The 22,518-nt window shown below is 40.5% G+C and overlaps 1 protein-coding gene and 2 long non-coding RNA genes across 3 annotated transcripts in view; all 3 read right to left on the minus strand.

Moving 5' to 3' along the window:
* LOC145449604 (uncharacterized) overlaps positions 1 to 22,518 on the minus strand; it is a 353,567-nt gene that overhangs the window by 155,300 nt on the left and 175,749 nt on the right. The gene's annotated exons all lie outside the window — the stretch shown is intronic.
* LOC145449605 (uncharacterized) overlaps positions 1 to 22,518 on the minus strand; it is a 166,763-nt gene that overhangs the window by 104,258 nt on the left and 39,987 nt on the right. The gene's annotated exons all lie outside the window — the stretch shown is intronic.
* On the minus strand, positions 12,364 to 16,867 carry LOC145450840 (uncharacterized). Its single transcript, XR_013918599.1, has 3 exons — positions 16,609 to 16,867; positions 12,684 to 12,815; positions 12,364 to 12,628 (listed from the first exon to the last, which is right to left on the minus strand). It is a non-coding gene; the product is annotated as an uncharacterized LOC145450840 (long non-coding RNA).

Below are 22,518 nucleotides of genomic sequence, written 5' to 3' on the forward strand. Positions count from 1 at the left end.
AAATGTAATCGATTGCGATTACAATTACTTCTGAATACTGTGATTACAGTTATATCTCGAAGTAGTCGATTACAGGTACTGAGAAAAGTAGTCACACACAGTTGGTCAAGTATTCAGGAAAGCTGCAGAAGTAGAAGTAGCGATGAAAAAAATCGATTCAAGAGTGAATAGAAGTGGTGCTATTAAAAGCAACCAAAAATGGCTTCAAGTAGTATTGACGAGCTTTGATCTACTAAAGGAAATGAGCAGCGAAAAAATATATGCTCTCATGGACTGTGAAAGACTTGGAACTGAGCTGTGCGAACGGTGTAGACCAGGGATGCTCAACTTAAACATCAAAAAGTGCTGCGGGCTGCAGAATATTGTTATGATGTAGCCAGTGTTGCCAACTCCGGATGGACAAAAATCGCTAAAACTGGTGTTGAAAATCGCTAGATGTCGCTAAATCTTGAAACAAAATCGCTGAAAAAAGTCGCTAAATCTGTAGTAATTCCTAAAGTTGCTAGATTGAACCAGAATAGCCATTTTTTCTTGTTATCTATATATTGTAATCAGCTGTGTCGAATTCCACTTCTCCTTTTTCTAGTCCATCTCACAACCGGACAAAAAGTGTGGTGCATGTCAACAAAACAGAGCGCTCTGTGCCATGATTGCTCTGCGTGACCAGATTTGCAGTTATAACCGCTCACTATATATTGGCAGGATACCGACTTCTGCCGATGAAATGGAATTTGTGATGAAAAGCATCCTACATATACAGGGACCAACCCGATATAAATGCCTTAATTTTCCATTTTAATCAATTTTCTGTCCTAAAATCGGGGTGCGTATTATACATGGGTATAACAATTTTGAAAAAATCTCCCTCGAACTAAAACTCGCAATTACACCTTTCTTTTTGTTTGTTGTCAATCGCGCATCACCTTCAGCCATCGTGCCCGGGCTTAGGTGGAAATCTGATTGCCGCGCACCTATTTTTCACCCTGGTAGGTGTATTCGACTCGTTTTACCCATTAGAAGGGTACGATAGTATCGTTTGCCTGGTTTACACCCCACGCTATGCTGGAAATCTAGTTAATAACATACCCAATTCTTCTCTGCTGCTTCAAACACATCCGCACGAACACAATGCTCTCATATCAGACGCTTGCGCGATCACCTGCTCATACAGGGGTGCGTATTATACATTGCTACAGGCTCCCCCCCCCCCCCAGTTTGACATGTCATTTTAAGGGCGCGTATTATACATGGATGCCTACTACAGATGGAAAATTAGGGTAGCCTGCCTATAACTTCTTATAGCCCCTGGCCATCCTGTTTCCTTAATATCTATACATCAGATAAGCGACGGGACGATACATCAAATATCTTTATTAAAAAATGTTTTTCTGTTATCCAGCAGCGCGAATACAAACTCGTGATTTATTTCTTTTAATTTTCATTTTTTATGGGGTAATTTAATCCTGTTGTTACATCGTGTGTTAATGTCAAAAGTCCGCGACGTCATCTTTTTTGTTTTGATTTATCTTGGATCGCGATATAGTTCGCAGTATACTGTTTCGTCTCGTGTGTAGGTGTCAAAAGTTAGATGCAAAATAATTTGATCAGTTATCTTGAATCCGACTGCCCCTTAGAAACTCGAGATGTCAGTCTTTTGGGGGAGGATCGGACAGTGGACACTATACTCGTCTGGCGTGGGTGTAAAGAGTTAATATATCGGACCTTGTATAGCACACTGCATTGGATGAGCATGATTGCGGTTACTCGTATTGTGTTGAGGGTGAATTGGCAGGCATCTTGACGAGTTGGTCGAACGCGACACTATAGATTTCTATGCCTGGAAGAGTTATGACCTACTTCGGCCCACTGACCAGGAAAGTCAGTATATTGACGCCCCTATCCATGCACTCTACCTGAATTGAGATCGGCGATGCGTGCGGACACTGTAGCGCGCATAAGATATGGTAACCGATTGATATCAGATATTTCTGAAAAAAAAAATCGCTAGAAAATCGCTAAATATTTTTAAAAGTCGCTAGATTTATCGCTAGTCGCTAGATTGGTATTTTTTGTCGCCAAACGGAACGAAAAATCGCTAGATCTAGCGACAAAATCGCTAAATTGGCAACACTGGATGTAGCCCTAACGCTGATGGTGGGGTTCTATTAAATTCACTGTACCCTACTACCTACCAGTCGTATATACGTACGTTTAATACATGTTGATGCATTTTAAAGCAATAATGGACATCGTTTGCAGTTGCTGATATTTGTGTGAATGTTATCTTCCAGGGGCGTAAGTAAATTGCGCCGTTTTTCACTTGACGCTTAGATAGCAGCTATATTTTCCTAAGAAGGGGTGAATATGTATTTTTGAACTCCGAGTGAAACTGTCAACTCGCTTCGTTAGGATATCGAAAGCAAATTTATTGTTCCACATTGAGTTGAAAACTCAGTTTAGGTCATTAGGTGGTATAATTTCTCTTTCCTTGTCGCGATCTATTCAAGTCAGTATGGCGGTGAGTGTAACAGGTAACGCCCTTCAAAAGTGTACTACTCGGCGTGACCCTCTTAATTCAGAGTCCAGACGAATACCGATTGGGTGGCGAGATAGCGTAGTGGTGTAATCCACAGCTGCAACATCAATGAATTGCTGGTTCGAGTGGTCGACTCCAGAATTCCTGCCCAAGTATTGGAGGTATGCCTATATCTAAGCTCCTCCTTGCCATCTCATCCGTGTAAGCGGTGTCTTGAAAAAGCCTAGAAGTGGGCCGTGCTACAAGTCAGAATATAAGGAATAAATATGAAGAAACTTGATACTTGTCGTTAATATGATATATTATTGTGAGTGCGACAAGGTCGTAAGCAAGTCACAAGGTTCCGAGTCACACACTCAATCTCACATTTATAGTTTTGACTCAAGTCGAGTCATTTTCAATTCCCTACCGAGCGAGATAGTGTAATGGTTATACGTCCCGCTTCTCGATCGGTAGGGCGTGGGTTTGATCTCTGGCCGGGTCATACCAAAGACTCGAAAATTGGTAGGCCTATACGCATTTATCCTGCTAGGCGCTCAGCAATCACGGATAGCATGGAGGAGAAAAAAACGGGGGCGCAGACTAGATGACCTCACGGCCGTATCGCAACTCCGTCGTCAAAGCATCTCGATGGTGCAGGCGAAAAAAAATATCATATCTCTCTCTCTCTCAAGTCCGAGTCCAAGTCAGGAGTCAGCTATATAGTAGATGCCTAGAGGGTAGAGTCCGACTCATAGTGTTTTGACTCGAGTCCAAGTCATCATGCTCACTGCTTAGTTTTCAGATTCAACTCACTTTTTTCAAACTCTGCTCGAGTGATATAGAATGACTCGCATTCATAATATAGTGCTTTCCATCAGTCTCAACAGTTCCTGGCCCTCTTTTCCATTAAGTATCAGGACTGATAGACGAAATACCAATAATGCGGTGACTTTATTATTCTTCGAAGCTACAATGAAATGTCTGTTTTGGTTGTCCTACAGTCTCGAGTCATATGACTTGACTGGGCAGCTTAGCTCTTCGCAACGATTAAAATTCAAAATTTCATGCTGGTGACGTCATATTTGGTGATACGATTGTCGGTATACAATTGTTCTTTCCAATTCTCTACCAAAGTTGCTGACGATTTAACCCTGACGAGTATCAGCTGAAAATATTCGAGTTCATTTCTATTCGAATATATTAATTATTTAATTGAATGTTGAAGTTCTGTACCTCACAATAAGACGCTCTTCGGTAAATATATTTAAATAATAAAAAAACATTCATAAAACCGTATTTAAATGTTGCGATTGTTATAATAAGAACTAGAAAACTCGATTTAATGAGAACTCGATTTAATGTCCTTCGTTTGCGGCTAAGGGTGTAACTTTCTCTCTTCAAGTTCCACGAGTCATCTATCACCACATGACCATGTCATCGGTCATAGTAGCACTTCTCCATACCTATAAGATTTTAGTTAAAGCGCTCACCTTGTTCTTCACTGACATCCTTAAGGTTTCCAAGGGAGTATCGAAAGGATTTACCAGTCAGTGTAGGCTACCTTTATGGTCTGATCATATTGCCTGCCATCATTTGCATGCTGGACACAACATTTATTTCACGAGGTCTCGATTGTTCTCCACCCTTGTGTTGTCATGGAAGTTGCTAACAGCGAGATGTGGTCAGTGACGAAGTACTTCTACCTTTGTCAGAGTACTGGAAGTAGCTTTCTCCTACTTGCAGTGCTTACTCAAGTGTTTATGTTTGACTACTACCACTTTTACTGGAACCGTACACAAAATTACTTACTTTTTACAATTTAGATTATGAAAAGTAGGGAGTAGTTTTCGGAAAAGCATACATGACTTTCATGTAGGGTTATCATATTTTGGAATCGGGAAAGGAGGACAGTTTTTATTTTCAAACTTAGAATACCGGAGGAAAATCCTCTAAACATGGTAAATTTTTCTCACTTCGTGGTCGGATGACTAAAATAATGGTCAACTTTCCGGCTCAACTCCAGAAATACAGTTTGTCCTTCACACTGTACGTTCGAACCACGAATTTCATATTTAGCGTCATTTATGCCCATTTTCACTCGAATCTATCCACTATCTTGGCTTTAAAAGCTGTAAAGGAGGTCGAATTGCCAAAAAGGAGGACATTTCCATTTTCAAAAACCTCAAAAAGAAGGACAAATCCTTCTAAAGGAGGACGTATGGTAACCAGGGCTTTGGAGCAGCCGTAAATTTAAACTGCTCCAGCTCCGGCTCCGGAGCTCTCTTCTATCATACATTAGCTCCGGCTCCAGCTCCGGAGCCGCATTATAACCACTGCTCCGGCTCTGAAATTATCGAATGGTCCTGTCCTAGAGCCCGACCGATATTGGATTTCTGAGCCGATACCGATAAGACCGATATCCAGTACCTCCACCGATAACCCCGATATATTCAGCCGATATTCAAAAGATATGGAATCCAGCTCAAGGCCCATATTTAACACCTCAAGAGCATTTCTTTCAACAACTTTACAGCCATTGATATGCTTGAACATGAAATAAATGATCAAGGAACTATAAAAATATATCAAAAGCACCACTCCAGCAGTTGCAGATTACAGTTCACGAAGCACAATTTCTCGGCCCTTTCTCCAAGGAGTGAACTTCTGTTGTCTTCCATAGATGATGTATATAGTACTAAACACAGTGAGCAGTCTTTCACTTGGTAGCATAGTTAGTGGCACAGCAGGAAATCTTTCTTCATTTCGGTTCCACCGCTCCCTTGCAGGGGATCTTTCCTTCAATGGTTTAACCAAATATTGATATTGATATTCTTCTGACAATGCACCTGGAGCCTTCAGCACATCACTAACAAATAGCCGATGAGAATGTGCAAAACAACTCAAATTGTCCACGCCTGCAACTGCTCCACCCATCCCCCATGGGCTTTTGACCAGCATTTCAACAATCAATTGATCAATATTTTACACTCTTTTGTCGGAATTGGCCAATGTCATCATGTAATCAAAAATTTTCGTATCAATTACTGGCTTTATTCCACGTTTGCTTGATTTTCTTGCCCTCTATGCTGGCATATTTCGGTATTTCCTATAATGGTGGCCCCGCAGCCGCAGGCCTCAGTCAGACGACTTCATACATTACTGGTATAATTACCTCTGTTGGTACCGAACCGGGAAATGTTTCGACGCGACGCTTTTCTCTATCATTACGAGGGTCAGTCCAGCATGATTGAAGTTCTCATTTCTCTTACTGATTGAAATCTTCTGCAGACAACTATCCATCCAGCTGCTCTCTGTCTTTGGTGATCGATTACTGCAGGGGGATTCCCACGAAGTCAGTGGGGCATAACGGTAGTTAGTTATCTATAATATTCAGATAGACACGCCAACTGCCCTGTATGCAGTGTGCACTATATGCAGCTTGGCCATTTATTTTTATGATTGACCGTCCTCACGTCTTTCACCGACTTCTCTTGACTCCCTGCCACCACGTTGTGACGTCACGAAAATGGCCGATATTTTTTTACCTTCAATGGCCGATACCGATATTTCTCTCCAAGCGTGATATCGACTCGATATTATCGGCGAGCCGATAATCGGTCGGGCTCTAGCCTGTCTGTATCAGGGGTGTCCCGCAAATGTGGCCCGCGAGAGGATTTTGCAGATCCAGGGTCCAGTCACATTTTCAGTAAATCGTCGTACATTACAATAAACTAAAATAGTAGCGAAATTTTTCTTCACGCTTCGCGTGTTTAATTGTCACACGATTTCTTGCTTGGTAGCCTACTCCCTACTGAAAATGAAAAAAAAACACGCCTAATTTACCCGATTGAGTCTAACTGTATTCGCAATTACGGAAGAAAGTCTTTTCGCGTTTTCGCTCGCATAAAATCGTCGACGGTAAAATGTAGGCACAAAATGATTGTCGCATATTATCGGAGACCTTCGATATCGACGTGTCCAGACGCCGAATAGTCGTGTCCTTGCAAACTGAGCCTAGCGGGTGGTTGACAATAGACCCGCAATACTCACCTAGTTTATTTATAAACTTAGAAAATTTTACCCGCTTGGCGTGGCTAGTGGACCGCGCACTCGTTCGTCAATTGCATATGCCCCTTTAGCCGAAAAGGTTGGCCATTCCTGGTCTATATAGATTACTAATCTACTAATAGGTAAGTTATCTATTGTAATCTAGAGTCCGTCAGCCGTCAGTAACACCCGATGTAGCAACAAAGACATATAGGTGCCGCCGTGCCGGCTTGTGACTTCATACTGAATACTTGTCAATTGTCGACAACATCATAGTTGCACTAGAACGCAATTTACTCCACGCCATTGCTGAGCACAGCATTAAAATTCAGGCCTGGTGTTTAATTATGATAAATCAGCAGATGTGGTTGTTGCATCTTTTGAAAAAGGTCGGAGCCGGAGCTACTCCTCAAATAACGGGCTCCAGCTCCGGCTCCGGCTCCGGCTAAATTTTATGTAGAGCTCCGGCTCCGGCTCCAGCTCGGGTGAAAATGCACGGCTCCGGGGCTCCGGCTCCGGGCTCCGGCTCCAAAGCCCTGATGGTAACCCTACTTTTATGAGTAACATTTTCATATGAACCACGTAAAATAGACACATGTATCAGGATAAATGAGTATCTTTTCGGATATTCTACCAATTGGTAGTCTCATTCGTCCTTTTGAATAAAATGCAGGCGAACCCTCGACCAAACTGCTTGATTAAATGGAGTAGGCTAGGCTACATTTCAGATCCTTAATTTTATACTTCTGCGTACAAAGTAATTTTGGGATGTTTCGAGATTTTTACTAGTAATTGACTGTAAATCTACGGTGCTGCTTCTACTACTTGAATAGCAACGCTGGCTACTTTGACCACAAATTGATAATACTATAGGGTGCTGTTCGATGCCGCTTTCTCTAAGCTCCGTGACTCCCTGTTGATGAAGCCAAGATCTTCGCGTACCTCTTCTATTTAAAACTACTAACGCCATTGCGTTGCTTGTCGCACGTTGGATAACGTTGCTGCACTACAATGCTACTTCTTGAAGTTTCAATTAGCACAGTGATTTTGTAATGTTTAGGGGTGAATTTTGCTTTAGAATTATAACGGATTTTTTTAAATTTTCATGTCCGAGCTGTCAAGTAGTCAACTAGATATTTTCGAACGTATGTTATTTTTTCTGGAAGTATGTTCGAATGCTACTTGAAATCTCTCCTTTACATACAAATCCCCCATTACCCCTTTTATTTTTAAACTAGTTCAGATGTGCTGTTCGCGAGACAATTTTGTTGAGCCCATGAATTTCTCCTAAGTGGGCGTCGTGCCGATTCTATAACAACGAGGCGTCTAGTGAAAACATTTATCTTATTTTCAAGATTTCATAAAGTGACAAAAAATCTCAACGTCATCGATTCAAGTCAAAGCGATCGCAGGTAAACTTGCTTCATTTTTAGTGAACAGCTACCCGTGCGAAAAAAAAACATGCTAAACTTGGCGCAATGTCGCCAAAACAGAAAGTGATGAACTAATTTCTTGTGCTATATTTGTTAGCCAGAGGACGAAAGGGGCCATGCCTCCAATTCTTTTGTTATTTTTATAATGAGCAAAAAAAGACTATTTTGGAGCAAATTCATTTAACCTAAAAAATTTATTTGCGCGCTTCACGCGATTTAGTGTCACTAGAAAAAAAAATTACGCAATAAATACGCCTGTTTTACAGAATTGAGTCAAACTGCATTAGCAATTATGAAAGGGCGCAGTTGTGCAGTAGGCTAGTGCGGGACCATTAGGGATCATTAGACTTGCGACTCCGCAAAGTCTGCTCCCAGGAAGATCGACAGTATAACAGCTAGAATCGAAAATGACCGACACCTGTTTAGTGTTTACCGAAACAGTCGATATTGATATGATTGTGCGGCTACGAGTTTACGCGGTAACAAATAGTCTAGGGTTGCCATATACGTCCGGAATTTCCCGGACATGTCCAGAATTTTACCGTTCAAACTGCGTCCGAGAGGAAATTCTAAAATATGCCTAAATCTCGGGAAATTTGAAGGCTTGAAATAGGATCATTTTTTTTCGAAAATCAACAAAAACGATAATATTTATGGGCAGATTTATGCCACTTGAAATTTTTCTTCGCACTGCGCGCGCTTTCGTGACCATAAAAGGTTGAAAACCACAGGGTGTGCAACCTGCTGGAGCGGAGCGACATTCATAAATAGTTTTATCCGTGTGCATGACTTTACTACATGTAATTACGTTCGTTGCATTTCCAAAGTCATCATCCTCTACCAGCTCTCCCGCTAATTATAATAATGTGGGCGCAGAGGATCAAAATTTTTCAGTAATATACGGAAGAACCAATATTATAGACCGATTTCATTCACAAAATGTAACGACCAGATGCATATAGAAACCGTATGTAGGCTATGTAGTAAACCCACCAGAAGTTGCATCGATTACCCTATGGTGGGCTCAAGATCAGTATTTATTTGGACGGGAGGAGGCTAAAAAATGTTGTTTCGCTACAGGTTACAACAACACAGCACAACAGCTTACCTATATAGTGTGACGCCATATTGTCAGACAATGTGTCATACCTCATTTTAAAATCCGCTAGTGTCCGGAATTTGCTCCACAAAAATATGGTAACACTAGAATAGTCATGCCCTTGAAATCGCTGAGTACTGCGGTGCAAATGCGACCCGAAGAGAAAAACTCATCACCCAGTCAAGAAAGACGAATTTCCAATCTTTCGAGTAGCTTAGCGACAATCTTTACCAGAGGTCACGAAATACAACTACTTCAACAAAGTAATGTGGGCGCAACCGAAACTTCATTAACAGTCTTATCTGTGTGGCATGGGTGTCCTACATTTTCGAAGACACCATTTCCATCAACTCCAGCAGGAAATCTGATCACGTGTATATACTATATATGGAAGTACCAATATTTTTGACCCAATTCATACATAAACATTTAAAAAAAAATTCGCGCGACCAGCAAGTTTATGCGTAGCCTACTAATTTTTCACCTCAGTTATATTAGCGATTTGTGCATGGTAAGCCGACAAACATAAATGGATAAGTTTTGCATTCGCCGTTACCTAACACGGTCCCATAGACGAATCACGTCATTCCGGAGTTAGTTCGCTGTGTTTCTGTGAATTGTGTTTGTATCAATGGAAGTATTATGGGTAGTTTGTGGAGCGAAGCCCTCCAGAAGCTCTGTTGATTGGGACAAGACCATTGTTTTTGGAGGTCGACAAAGTGTTGTTACGGCCCTGCTTGTAACAAACATTCTGTAGCGCCCGTCTTATTCTTTAGTCAACAGGCGTTGGCCGGGGAAAATGACCTTTTTCAATCATCGGGCTGATATCTCCTAGGAGGAAATCTGGCTCAAAATACGGTCAAAGGGCTCCACGAGATGAAAAAGGTTGGTACCCACTGAGTTAGCACGATATGCAGATTAAGTATGTAGATAGTGCAGTGGTTACGATAAGCGAGTAGCACGCAGACGGATCGGGTTCGATTCCCGTCGGAGGTTTATCTGGTCTCCTCTTCCCCTGCCGTTGCCGTTCTTACGGCGACAAAAAAGTCCAGACAAAGACCCGACGAACGAAATCACTCACAATGAATGGAAAGAACTAGTAGAAAGGGCTGCGGCTAGGGTTAGTTCGGATATCAATAATTTTCACTATCCGGATAACGGATATATCCGGATATTTTGGAATTTAACTAACCGGTTAACCGGATAATAACTGCTAAGTCAGACAATCGATTTCATTAGGTCTGCATGTAAAACGGATCGCAAAATCATTACACAGTGTTATTGGAGAGTACCTACCTACGCGCGCAGTATGAGCGAATACGAGAAAAACCACGCAAATTAAATGTTCACTGCTTCTGCAATACCCTCTTTATAAAGCACAGATGCATCAATTGTGGGATCCTGTAGCCGGGACCGGAATTTTGTAACGAAGAGTCCACGTTCATTGAATGCTTTTTCAGCTTCCACAGAAGTGGGCTGAATATAGAAAGCAGCGCTTCGTAGAGAGTCAAAAGGTTGGCAGGTCGTACGCCGGAAACTTCAACGGCTTTACATCCTTTTGACCATCCTTATGTTTAGGTTTGGAGTACTAGAAGGACGACTAGCTGATACTGGAATTGATGCCGACATGATACCTCGCTCTAATTCACGTGATCAGGCACGCAGCCAGCTGAAAATGTAGGGGGATTGAAATAAAATTAGGGGGTTTCGATTTATTTCTTTCGAATTAATCATCAGCGGAAATCAATTACGCTTGCACGCACGCACATTTTTGCGAACATTCGATGTCATTCAGTTTCGCGGTGTCACTCTCAGAATCACTAATTAGAATACACTTAACGGCATATCGTCAACAAGCCATTGAGAGATAGGAGCCAATGCATGCTGGGTCCGAGATGGTTAGGCCAGCGATTATATCGTTCGTAGGCCAATTGCAGATGCGATTGTGTAGGTCAACGATAATATCGTGAGCACCAAGCCAATGAAGATGCGATTGTGCAGGCCAGCGATGGAATAGTGTGTACACTGCACATGGCCTATTGCAGATGCGATTCTTCAATCCAGTGGAACTATCGGCTTGTTGAAGACGCGATAAATCAGGCCAGAGACGATAGCCAAGCGCGCGGCAATCAATGACCTAATTTAACGATCTTCTCAGCAGGAGATCGCGTCACATTACATTGTGCAATGTGTACAGACGCATCTCGCTAATTGGCAACACGCTTCTCGTTAATCGGCCGCGCCAACACTGAATACGACTTATTGAAGCTTACTAAAACGTGTAAAATGTATTAGCAACGATTCTTTTTTATCCGGTTAACCGGCAGAAAAATATCCGGATATCAGATAGTGAAAATACCTGCGGTTAACCGGTTAACCGGTTAACCGTTATCCGGATAATTCAACCCTAGCTGCGGCTTCAAAGATATCTACATCGAAAAAGAACTGTGACATCGGGCAATCCAGGCCGAAGTGGATGTTAGAGTAAAGGATCGCTACTGATGCGTGTCGTTCGACATCCTCCTATCTGTTCATGACATTACATTGTGTCTTATCGCATTGTACATTGTGTGTGACTTGTTCAGATCAAAAATATAACCCAACTATGTTATGTTATGTCTACCTACTATAGCTGTTGAACCGACCATTTTGAAGGCTCGAACCATCCCATATCGCAGTGGTCTGGAACATATGGCTCTTTTGGCTCTTTGCTCTTTTGTATAGAATTGATCAATGTTGCAGCAACTTGTTAGTAATTTTTCATCACGACCAGAATAATTATTCTCGTGACAGTATAACATGTCTTTGAGAGATAAAGACAATACCTCCGTCAGGTTTAGTGGCTCGGATCCCCTCTTTTTAAAATTCTCAAATTTAAGTTACTGTCGCGTCGGCGACAGATATCACTCGCTAATTCGATGTACCCGACTCGAAATTTCGGATTACACGATACGTTGATTAATCAACGAGAATAGCAAACATTTCGACGCCCCTACGACAACGCATTTTTCAAATACACATTCTCTTCCTGATCTACGGCGCAAAATGAACTACCTTGGACGTTGCATTCACAGTTACAAACTCGAATTACAAACGATGTCATAGCTATATCCATTCACGTAATCGGATCGGCTGATGCAACCGCGACCCACCGGGGAATTAATGTTCTAAAAGAATCTGACCGTAACAGATCCCCCTATCCTCGATCAGCCCTTCTATTTTTTGACTGGAAATAGTTCCTAACATAGGCTTCGGCAACTTCCGGATATCATCAGTTTTTTTTTAATCATAGAGATATTTTGTGCAATTAACTTGTCCCAGAAATACAGCGCACAACTATAAGAGAGTATTTGTAGACTTACTTGCCGGATCGGTATAAACCCAGCTTTAATTTATAAGACCACGCCTAAGACCTACGAACAATTCGTGCAATAATCTTAACATCTTTTCCCTGATATAAATTGTTAAGACTACATTCACCCACTTCAAGAGTATATTGGGCTGACGATGATGGGCCAACGTACTCCAATCCTGTAATTAACAGTCGAAATTCAGGCAACGAAAATGAAAAAAAACAATGTCTTACCTCTGTCAGGCAGGCGTCTAATAATAGATTCGTGAATTATTTCTTCTATCTTCATGTCATTAGTGATTTCAGCGAGTTGAGATGGAGTCAATACTATGTTTTCGTCGGCAATGCCTTCCTGTTTGAGCGTCACTATAAGATTGAAAACGTGGCATCATAATTACAGGGTTGTAACCAAGTCACGAGGTTCCGAGTCACAAGTCAATCACACTTTTACAGTTTTGACTCGAGTCAAGTCGAGTCATTTTCAATTCACCACCGAGTCAAGTCCGAGTCCAAGTCACGGAGTAGAGTGTCGAGTCAGAGTCATAGTGTTTTTGACTCCAGTCCGAGTCCAACTCATTGTGTTGACTGATCAGTTCCGAGATAATGTCATGTGAAACCCACTTTTTACAACTCTGCTCGGTGATATCGATAGCTTCTCAGTCATAATATACCAATTTTCCTCACTTTTTAACAGTTTTTGGTTGCATTTTCAAGTATCAGTACTGATAGACGCCATAACAATAGTGTGATAACTTTACTATTCTTCGAAATTACAATAAAATGGCTGTCTTGATAGACCCAGTCTCGAATCATATGACTTGGTCCGAGTCATGCACAATGACTCGAGTACAAGTCGAGTCAATGCACAAATTGACTCGAGTCAAGTCAAGTCATTTTTCATTTTTAAGAAAATGACTCGAGTCACCAAAAAATCGCGACTCGAGTCATTACAACACTGCATAATTATAATTATTAATCATAATTAGCTAACCGCAGAAATTCTTTGAGTGGCCACTATGAAAAGTCGATTCTCTAATCAAACCAGACCGCAAAGGGATTAGCCTATAATTCGGGGGAGGGGGCAACTTCTCCAGTCGGCGGGCCGGATATAGGAAAATTAAGTAGTTGGCGGCCGGATTGCTGAACCAATACATTATTCGCCCATTTATCCACATATACAATGAATTTCGTATTTAATTAATGTATTTTAAGGGGATTAGCCAGGGATATCTAGAAGTTCTAGATATCCCTGGGATTAGCAAGTAGCAAGTCAAAAACCTAATTTCAGATGGCTACGCCCATCACAATGAAATTTTCACATTCGCTAGATGTCGCTATACTATATAAAAAAAAATTGTGTTCTACCATGCAGATTGTGGATTTGAAGGAGAAAAATGCACCGACACGGGAAATGCAAAATCTCAAAATTGCGAAGCCCCTTTTTTCAATCTAACGCCTTCTTTAGGAAGTACTAGGACAGTGCTGTGTTATGCTAAAATTTGAAGGAATATGTGCAACCCCTCTTGGAGAAATTTCAAATTTTCAAAATTTCAAATTTCAGGTCATTTTTTCAAAAAGTTTGCTCCGAAGCTCTGTAATTCAGAGCAAGATATACCTAGGCCAAACTACTCTTAGCATAACATAGATCTCGATGCTAGCTTTTCAAAAAAAACGAGTGAATACTATACGACATATATGTCATACAAATTTTTGATTTATCATGAAGCTGTGCAACAAAATTTTACAATGGAGAAAAACGTTAATGAACATTTTACCAGCAATGAAAGATACTAAACCGGTGCCGATTAAAATCGAAATTATGAAGTTTTTATTTATGTTTTGGGTAGATAAGGCCACGAGGTAAGAGTATATAGGTATTATGTTGATATTTCCAGCCAAGAAAAAAAAATTGAAAATTTTGATATTTTTTTTCAAAATTTTAACTTGCTAGTCCTCTTAACAACAGCAATGTCACTTCAAAGCCAATTCTCGTTGATAACGACGAAGAGAATGTGGATTTGAGAACAGCATTGTAATACAGACGTTGCCATGTCTGCTTCTCTCTGATCAATCAAGACACGGTGCAAAATTTCAAGACGTTTTATATGCCCGGTACCCCAAATTTACCAAGATATCAATTCATTAAGGCTGAGTAGATGGCGAGATAGCGTAGTGGTATAATCCACAGCTACAACACCAATGGGCTGTAGGTTCGAGTCCGACCGAGGTCGACTCCAGAATTCCAACCTAAGTGTTGGAGGTGTATCTAGGCTCCTCCTCGCCATCCATCTGCATAAGCGGTGATTTACAAAAGCCTAGAAGTGTGCCGTGCTACTACATTATGGTTGAGTACATCGTGAATGCCGATAATGCAATTCTTCTCGCTTCGACGAACTTACGCGTAAGCTCCATTCTCGCACGCTGCGCTGCGCATACACGAATATAATAACATACAGTTACTAAATTTGACGTAATAAGCAAGTAGTGGGGAATCTCGGCGGACTGGGCCGCGGGTCACATCATCATGTAAGACGGGAAACTGCCCGTGGGCCGTACAGAATCCCGTCGCGGACCGCATCCAGCCAGTAGTCCGTATGTTGCCCGTTCCTGGCCTACATGATGCCGACAGTTACATATCAACACATAACGATTGATCACATTCGGCAGTTGAGCACTGAGCAGCTGGCAGGCATTATAGACATATATAGGCATAGACAGTCCTTTTATAGCCGTCGCTACTGGAGACACCGTGGCACTGTTAGTTCCGTGGGGTTACATCATAGTCCCAGAAATCTTTTGAATGTGGATAGGATGACACTATATGTGGCGGGCAATTTGAAGACCCACCTGTCAGAACGAATGGCAGCTGAGAGTCAGCGCACTTGTTTGATCCATGAAATAATCCATTAGAAACAATCTGTATCTCTATCGGTTAATCCGTCTAAAAACTATTGTAGACTATATGAGACCTATGAGGTGGTTCAGATTTTCTCATGTGTCGCGCAACTCACATTTTGCTATAGCGGTATTTGATTATTTCCCTATTTAGTAAACATATAAAACTCGGATTCATAGAGGTCGATTTAACAGGCTATATGTTGTGTTCATCGCATGATTAACGCTATGGTTCTCATCGGAATCTCATTTCAAACTTCAGAGTACGTATGGATCTCACTATCCAGCTAATTCAAAAGCACGCACATGTCGGCTATACGTAGACTTCTATAGATTCTATGAAGTTTTTTTTAGAGTTGATAGACGGAGATTGGCGAGTGCTATACATTGAAATAAACCGAAATTGCACATCATAAGTAGGCCTACTATTATGTCGTTATTTCGACGTTATTTCGATTACGAACGCGACACTTTGGATTGAATGGACACCTCCACAGAATAGGGGTTTCTGCGACGCGGCTTTGTGCCTATTATGGAGTCGTCGAAGACGAGAGTTATTTTCTGATGGATAGTCCGGCACTGGAACAACGCCGTCAGGTACTAAGAACCAAAGCACAGCGAAAGAAAATCATATTCAACTTGGAAAACTTATTGACGGACACCAATATCTGACAACACGTAATCGATTTTGTAGCTACCTCGGGACGACGAATATAATTATTGACAATTAACTTTCCATTTCCATTGAGAATATCTTATACCAAATTTCAAGTTAGCTTGTGTGATAGATGGAATGTGTGGGTTTGTGGTGTAAAAGACCGACGATGTTATAAGCACCATAACATGATGTTATCATAAATATTATTAATAATAAAACATCCGCGTTAAACTATATATGCTGACCCGACGACGATGTCGCGGGTTCCTATCCCTCCATATCGTATTCACCGATTATTTAGCGCAGGTCGTCCTAATTTTGATACTGCGTTTATTTAGACAATTATGAAATAATTATACAACTTTTGTAATCACAACACTTTTGATATTTTTTGAATGGCATTTGTTTAAAACAGCAATGTGTTTTAAATGCAACCCTAAATGGAGCTGTGCACAGTGTGCAATGTGCAGGTGCTGAGCTGAGACCCTGTCATCGTTATTGTATGTTATGATATAAAGGTATCAGTCGAATAGGATAATTTTGTATTTGAGATATATATATTTAACATAGCGTGTTAAAATTTTAACTATATGCAATGATACATACCTATAACTTTCGCAGCTTGCTGCATGAAACTCATTTTATTCTTTGTTTTCGACCAGATCAATCAATTCAGCGATGGGATTAGAAGCAATTATAGACAATTATTCAATCGCATTTGATGTAGCCTAACCACTATATATAGTTGATCTATAAAAATAGTCAACAAATATTTTCGTGTCGTTGTTACTACATTACAGACGTTGACGTAATGTCTATAATTTACGTACATTAATTGCGCGCAGTTACTATTATCATTAATATTATTATTGTACACAACAGTGGTGCTTTTAGACTGTAAGGCTTTGTGCTCCACGACATCAATTATTTGAACATACGAACGCATGTATTCTTGTCTTTAGCATTCAACTCTCCCAGGCACTCGCTCGCTCACGATTCATCGGGTCTTTCAAGGGCGACTAGTAGCTCGGCTCACAGTGATTTCTGGGCTTTTTTAGAAGTTAGTCCGAACCGGGATTCGAACCACTGCCATTGGTGTCGTGACGCCGCGTTTACCTCTGCGCCACTCGCTTCCCCAATTGCGTGCGGTTGGTTACGTTGTAACAGAAGCCACTCATTCGTTTGTTTCAGATGTGAATCTCAAAGTGGGAGGGTGCTGGAAATTTGAACTAATTTAAAGCAGGATGTCACAGCTCAGACGCTAACTGGCATTGAATACAACATGAACTATATTGAAGTACTTGGAGAAATAATCAAGAAATTTAGCGTTAGTGTAATCTCTGATGTTCGTGTTGTAGGCCTGCATATATAAATAGGCTATATATTCGGTCGGGAGCATTTTCAAACCGACTGGTGTGTCGGTGGCATAAAGTGGTTATAACTATATACAATAATAAATGAGCGAGGAACGACGGAAGGTGTGACGAAGATGCGAAAACCTATTTGTACGGCGTAGGATGTGTACAGTGATACACTGTAGCCTACATAAGTAATCGTCTGCTTCGGCGTGGTCGGAATCCGCTATCAGGATAAGCTAAAGTATTTGTGCGGCTCAATAATTTGCAAATCACAGTATATGCACATGAGGTTATGACTTGAAAAAACAAATTCGCCTGTAGCAGGAATTAATGAACATTTTGGTATAAATAATTACAATTACAATCATTTTGTTCAAATCGAAAAAAATGTCTCGCACAAACTAACTTCAATTTTCAACACTGGTCCAAATATAGAAAAAAATTTACGATTCAAAGGTATTTTTTGCTACAAATCTTCATATAAATGTCCTTTTGCACTTCTGGTAAAGCTCATCCATCAATTTGACTTCCCTTTCTGTTATTATGTTAGTGACAGGGACATCTACAGCGGACATATCCGACTGCCAATGGGATTTTAAGGCACTTTATCGCTGCAGGACATTCGAACGCAAAGGTAGCAGCAATTAATCTTTGGTATACTCTAGAGCCCGACCGCTGTTGGATTTTTGGGTCGATACCGATAAAACCGATCGAGAGCCCCAATACATTTAGCCGATATTCAAAAGAAGTTGGATGTACATAAGCTTCAGATCATTTATTTGAACATCTTTAGAGCCATTGTTATACTTGAACATGAAATAAACTAGAAAGGCTACATCTGGACACCGATTAAGTGTAAGCTATGTGACATATATCAATATTCTCAGTCCAGCGGTCAAAGATTATAGTTTTCTGACTTCCTACCGCCATGTTGTGACGTCACGAAAATTGCCGATCATTTTTCAGCTTCAATGACCGATACCGATAATTCTTTCAAAGTGTGATATTGGCCCGATATTATCGGCGAACCGATAATCAGTCGGGCTCCAGTAAATTACATCTATAGACATCTGGTTAGAATATCAGGCTTCCTGACACGCATTTGCGATGAATAAGCATCATATCTCAAGAGTTACTCTCCATCTGGGGACTTGGAAGTACGGAATTATAGCCCTTGAGCTCCATCTCACATATTGCGTAGGGATGGAAGTTTATGCCATTTGATTAGTGGTAATCTACTATTTTCTGTGAAAGATCGGCATGCTCTGCACAGCATATAGCTAAACTCAAAATCATCCCTCCATCCTCGGTTTTCTAATATTTTCATTTGAAATTCTGGCTTGGTGGATTGTACCAAGTTTTCGTAGTGTTTTATCATATCATCTCCAAATTTGTGCTGAGAGTTGGATTTGTTTAGGATGTTGGATTGAAGAACTCTGATATATGCTTTAAGAATCGATAATATTATGTTGGCAACCAATGTATTGTGGTTTATGAAAACCCTTGCTCAGCATTGCATTTTGCAGTTTCACAACAACGCCATTCCGCGCCCAGTGTCAACAGATGCTGAGTCACATATGATAAGACATTTTCAAATTTTCATCACATTCCTCTAATCGGTTTTCAAGATCGCTGAAAATATGTTGAGTTGTTCTACTTTCGCCTTTTCCAACTACCAGTTCGATTTGTGTCAGACAAATTGAAATTATACGATATATACAGTCTACATCTAAAATCGAAATAAATAATCATTTATTAATTAATTTATTTTGGCTGTAAGCAAGAAAACGATCGGATTAATTCAATCTGGGCAATCACAATCTACCAAAATAGTATTTTAAATCTTCGCAATTGGAATTGTGTCAGTTAAATTCAAATCAGTCGGTATACATATTATATAGTCTGTATCTACAAAAAAGTCTATTCTTTATACAGTGAAAACTGGAAGATTTTTGTGCGGGAGGTTTTTGTTTAACTTTTGTTAATTTTGAAATCAGGACAAAAAAGTTCATAGTTTGTGACTACAGGACACAAAATATTTTGAATTTTTTTCTAGTCATAACCCTAAATTGCACATGCTATATTTGCATATATTTCTATGTTTATGTTTATTGCAGTGTTAGTCTGACAATTGCATATTACAGAGGTCGGCAATATCCGACCTGCCAGCTTCTTTTATCGAGCCCGCTAGCACCTGACAGCGTTTTGACGCAATCCACCGCAGCCATATCAAATTTATAACACTCACCGCGATTTATTTGAGCTATTACTAATCCCAATTACAAAATGGAATCACGGACGTTGAGCTCCTCGTTCGAGACCCACCGCGGCTAATTAGAATAGCTATCACTAACTTCGGATGTTTACGTAAGTTTCTAATTGCTACCTATATCCACGTAAGTAAAGTTTTTTTTAAAGCGGACAAAAAAAGTGGGCTGTGCTAGCCGTATTACACGTCGGCAATTCGGAAATCATAAATGTCTCTGTCGGCTTATTATGAAATGACCAATGATGTCAGAATACTTCGTCTGCTAAAGTACATCAACAATAGCAGCTTGATAAAGGATAGATTTCGAACTCGAAAAACATATGCATGGCATTTGCGGTTTTCTAGTACCAACTTCAATCGTACGGCAGAATCCAAGCAACACCAACCATTCCATTTAATGCGTCCCCTACTATCAGAATAATGAGTTTGTATCGAACTATCCTCGTCGTAAACAATGAGTAGTTGGAAAAATTAATGTGATATTCGGAATCAGCAACATTGAAAACCACCAGAACGACTTCTATATGTTCTGCTAAAAATGCTTTTTATCATTTGTTGATTAGTGTTATATGCGCTGCGCGAGCGGGCTTCGACCTCTCCGAATCCAGTCGATATGTCGGAATGACTATGCAACTAACTTTAATTCGATTTCTGCCTTAAAAGGAAAACTCTAATAAAATTAATCGTTTAAGTTTCACTCATCTGTCCGATATCTTTCCCAATTTCTTTAGCAATTTAGAAATGATACACTGCCTGGCCCGACCAACAAACATGTCATTCATACACTTTCATTGACAACTATATTTTCCTTTCAATAGTATTGTTGTCGTAAGGAATCGAATACCAAACATTATCACAAGCTTTGCTGACATGTGATTGTCACTAAACAATGCCGAATAAATATAATGTATCGGTTATAGCATAGCTCATGACGACAAACGCGGGGCGAAGTGACGGCCAGTTTTGTTATTATAGCAACCAGGCGCGAGGTAGGCCCTAATCGTAATCGCATATAGTAATTTTCCGATTATCTGAACACTAAATGCTTATAACATTATAAATAGGGAACGAAATAACTTTGAAGGACACATTTTGACGTCATGAGAACTAGTGTATAGGGTTGCCATACGTCCAGAATTTCCCGGACATGTCCGGAATTTCACTGTTGAAACTGCGTCCGGGAGGAATTTCTTAAATATGCCTAAATATCGGGAATTTTGAAGTAAGCTCATAATTCTTTCCTAAATCAACATAAACAATATTATTTTTGGGCTGATTTATGCTACATGATATTTTTCTTCGCGCTCCGAGCGATTTAGAATAGCATATGTTATATAGTTTTAATATGGGGACCACCACCCTCGCAAAAACTGCGATCAAAAATAAATAAAAATAACATTCATTTACAGAAATAAGTCCAATTGCAATCGCAATTACAAAATAACGGTATATTCGTGGAGTCGGCTTAGGCCGTTTGGATGCTTTATTCAAAGATAGTGGTTCTAAACCTGAGGGTAGTTTGCACATATTCTGGGGTTCGCGAAGATGTTGAACGTAATCAAATCAGCTTCCAAATACGCGGTGGATAAGTCTGGGCAAATGTGCCGACCTTTAATTAGTAATCAGCTTATCAAATTTTGAGCTGGGCCAACCGGCCAAGGAACATTTTCAAATTGCAAATGGAGTCGCGACCGTAAAAGGTTTGAAACCACCAGATGTGCGATGTTTATATAGCTCAGTGGTGCAGTGCGCACAGGCATTAGGCTGATAAATAATCTTATCGATGTAACATGAACATGACTTTACTATGTACAATTACGCTCCTTGCATTTTCGAAGTCATAATCCTCCATCAGCTCTACCGCTAACTCTGATCATGTGGGCGGAGAGAGGATCAAATTATATAGTAATACATGGAAGAACCAATATTATTAATATAATTCATTCAAATCATATAACGACTAGATGCATATAGAAACCAGATGCATAAAGTAAGCCTCCAGAAGTTGCATCGATTACCTTACGGTGGGCCCAAGATCAGTGTTTATTTTGGCGGGAGGGGGCTGAAAAAATGTGACTTCGGTCCTGGCGACAACTTACAGCACACAACCATGTACTCCTGAACCTAATCATCGTGACCTCCTCTAGTCGATAGACAAAGCCTTGCTAGTGTGACTGCATATTGATCGGCAATGTGCTCATACCTCATTTCGAAATCCGCAAGTGGGCGCTAAAAGCGTCCGGAATTTGTGTTGCAAAAATATGGTAACCCTAAACTAGTGTACCGTGTCAAAATCGCAAAATGGAGTAATTTTATATCGTCCTAGTTTGACCGATCTTCTTAAGTCCTGAATATTGTACGTAGCCATAATGTGTCGGTGTCCGCGGATATTCGTCAATTTTGCGATGGTAATCATGTCTAAACGCCAGGGTAAATTTCCAACGTAACTCTATACGTGATATCGATTCTAGCATTCATATTATCCAGTTGCGACCTTACCGTTTCTATATCAGGAGTAGGCCTACCCTACTCGATTTGGCCGGGAGCTGGATTCAAATCCTTCGATCACTTGCTGACTGAATGTCAAAATATTTTCAATTCCCTACCATTCTTTTTTGCCTGAGATGCTTCATCTTGAAGCTGATACAAAATATAATACGGATCATAAGGACTTAATATACTAGCAACGTCTTTATTCGCAAACAGTGGTATTGGCAAAATAATACGACCAAGTTGTAAGCGACGAAGTCAGCGGGTCATATAGCGTTATAAGTTAGCATACTTATATGCTCCATATGTTGTCGTGATATGGCGTAGGCTATAGACGAATATAGGAGATCAAATAGCAAATATCTTCCAGTTTGGTAATTAAATCGCCACTGGCACGGA

The sequence above is a fragment of the Botryllus schlosseri genome, chromosome 11, assembly GCF_051294905.1.
Source record: "Botryllus schlosseri isolate E-star chromosome 11, Bs_hap1, whole genome shotgun sequence".
NCBI lineage: Eukaryota > Metazoa > Chordata > Ascidiacea > Stolidobranchia > Styelidae > Botryllus > Botryllus schlosseri.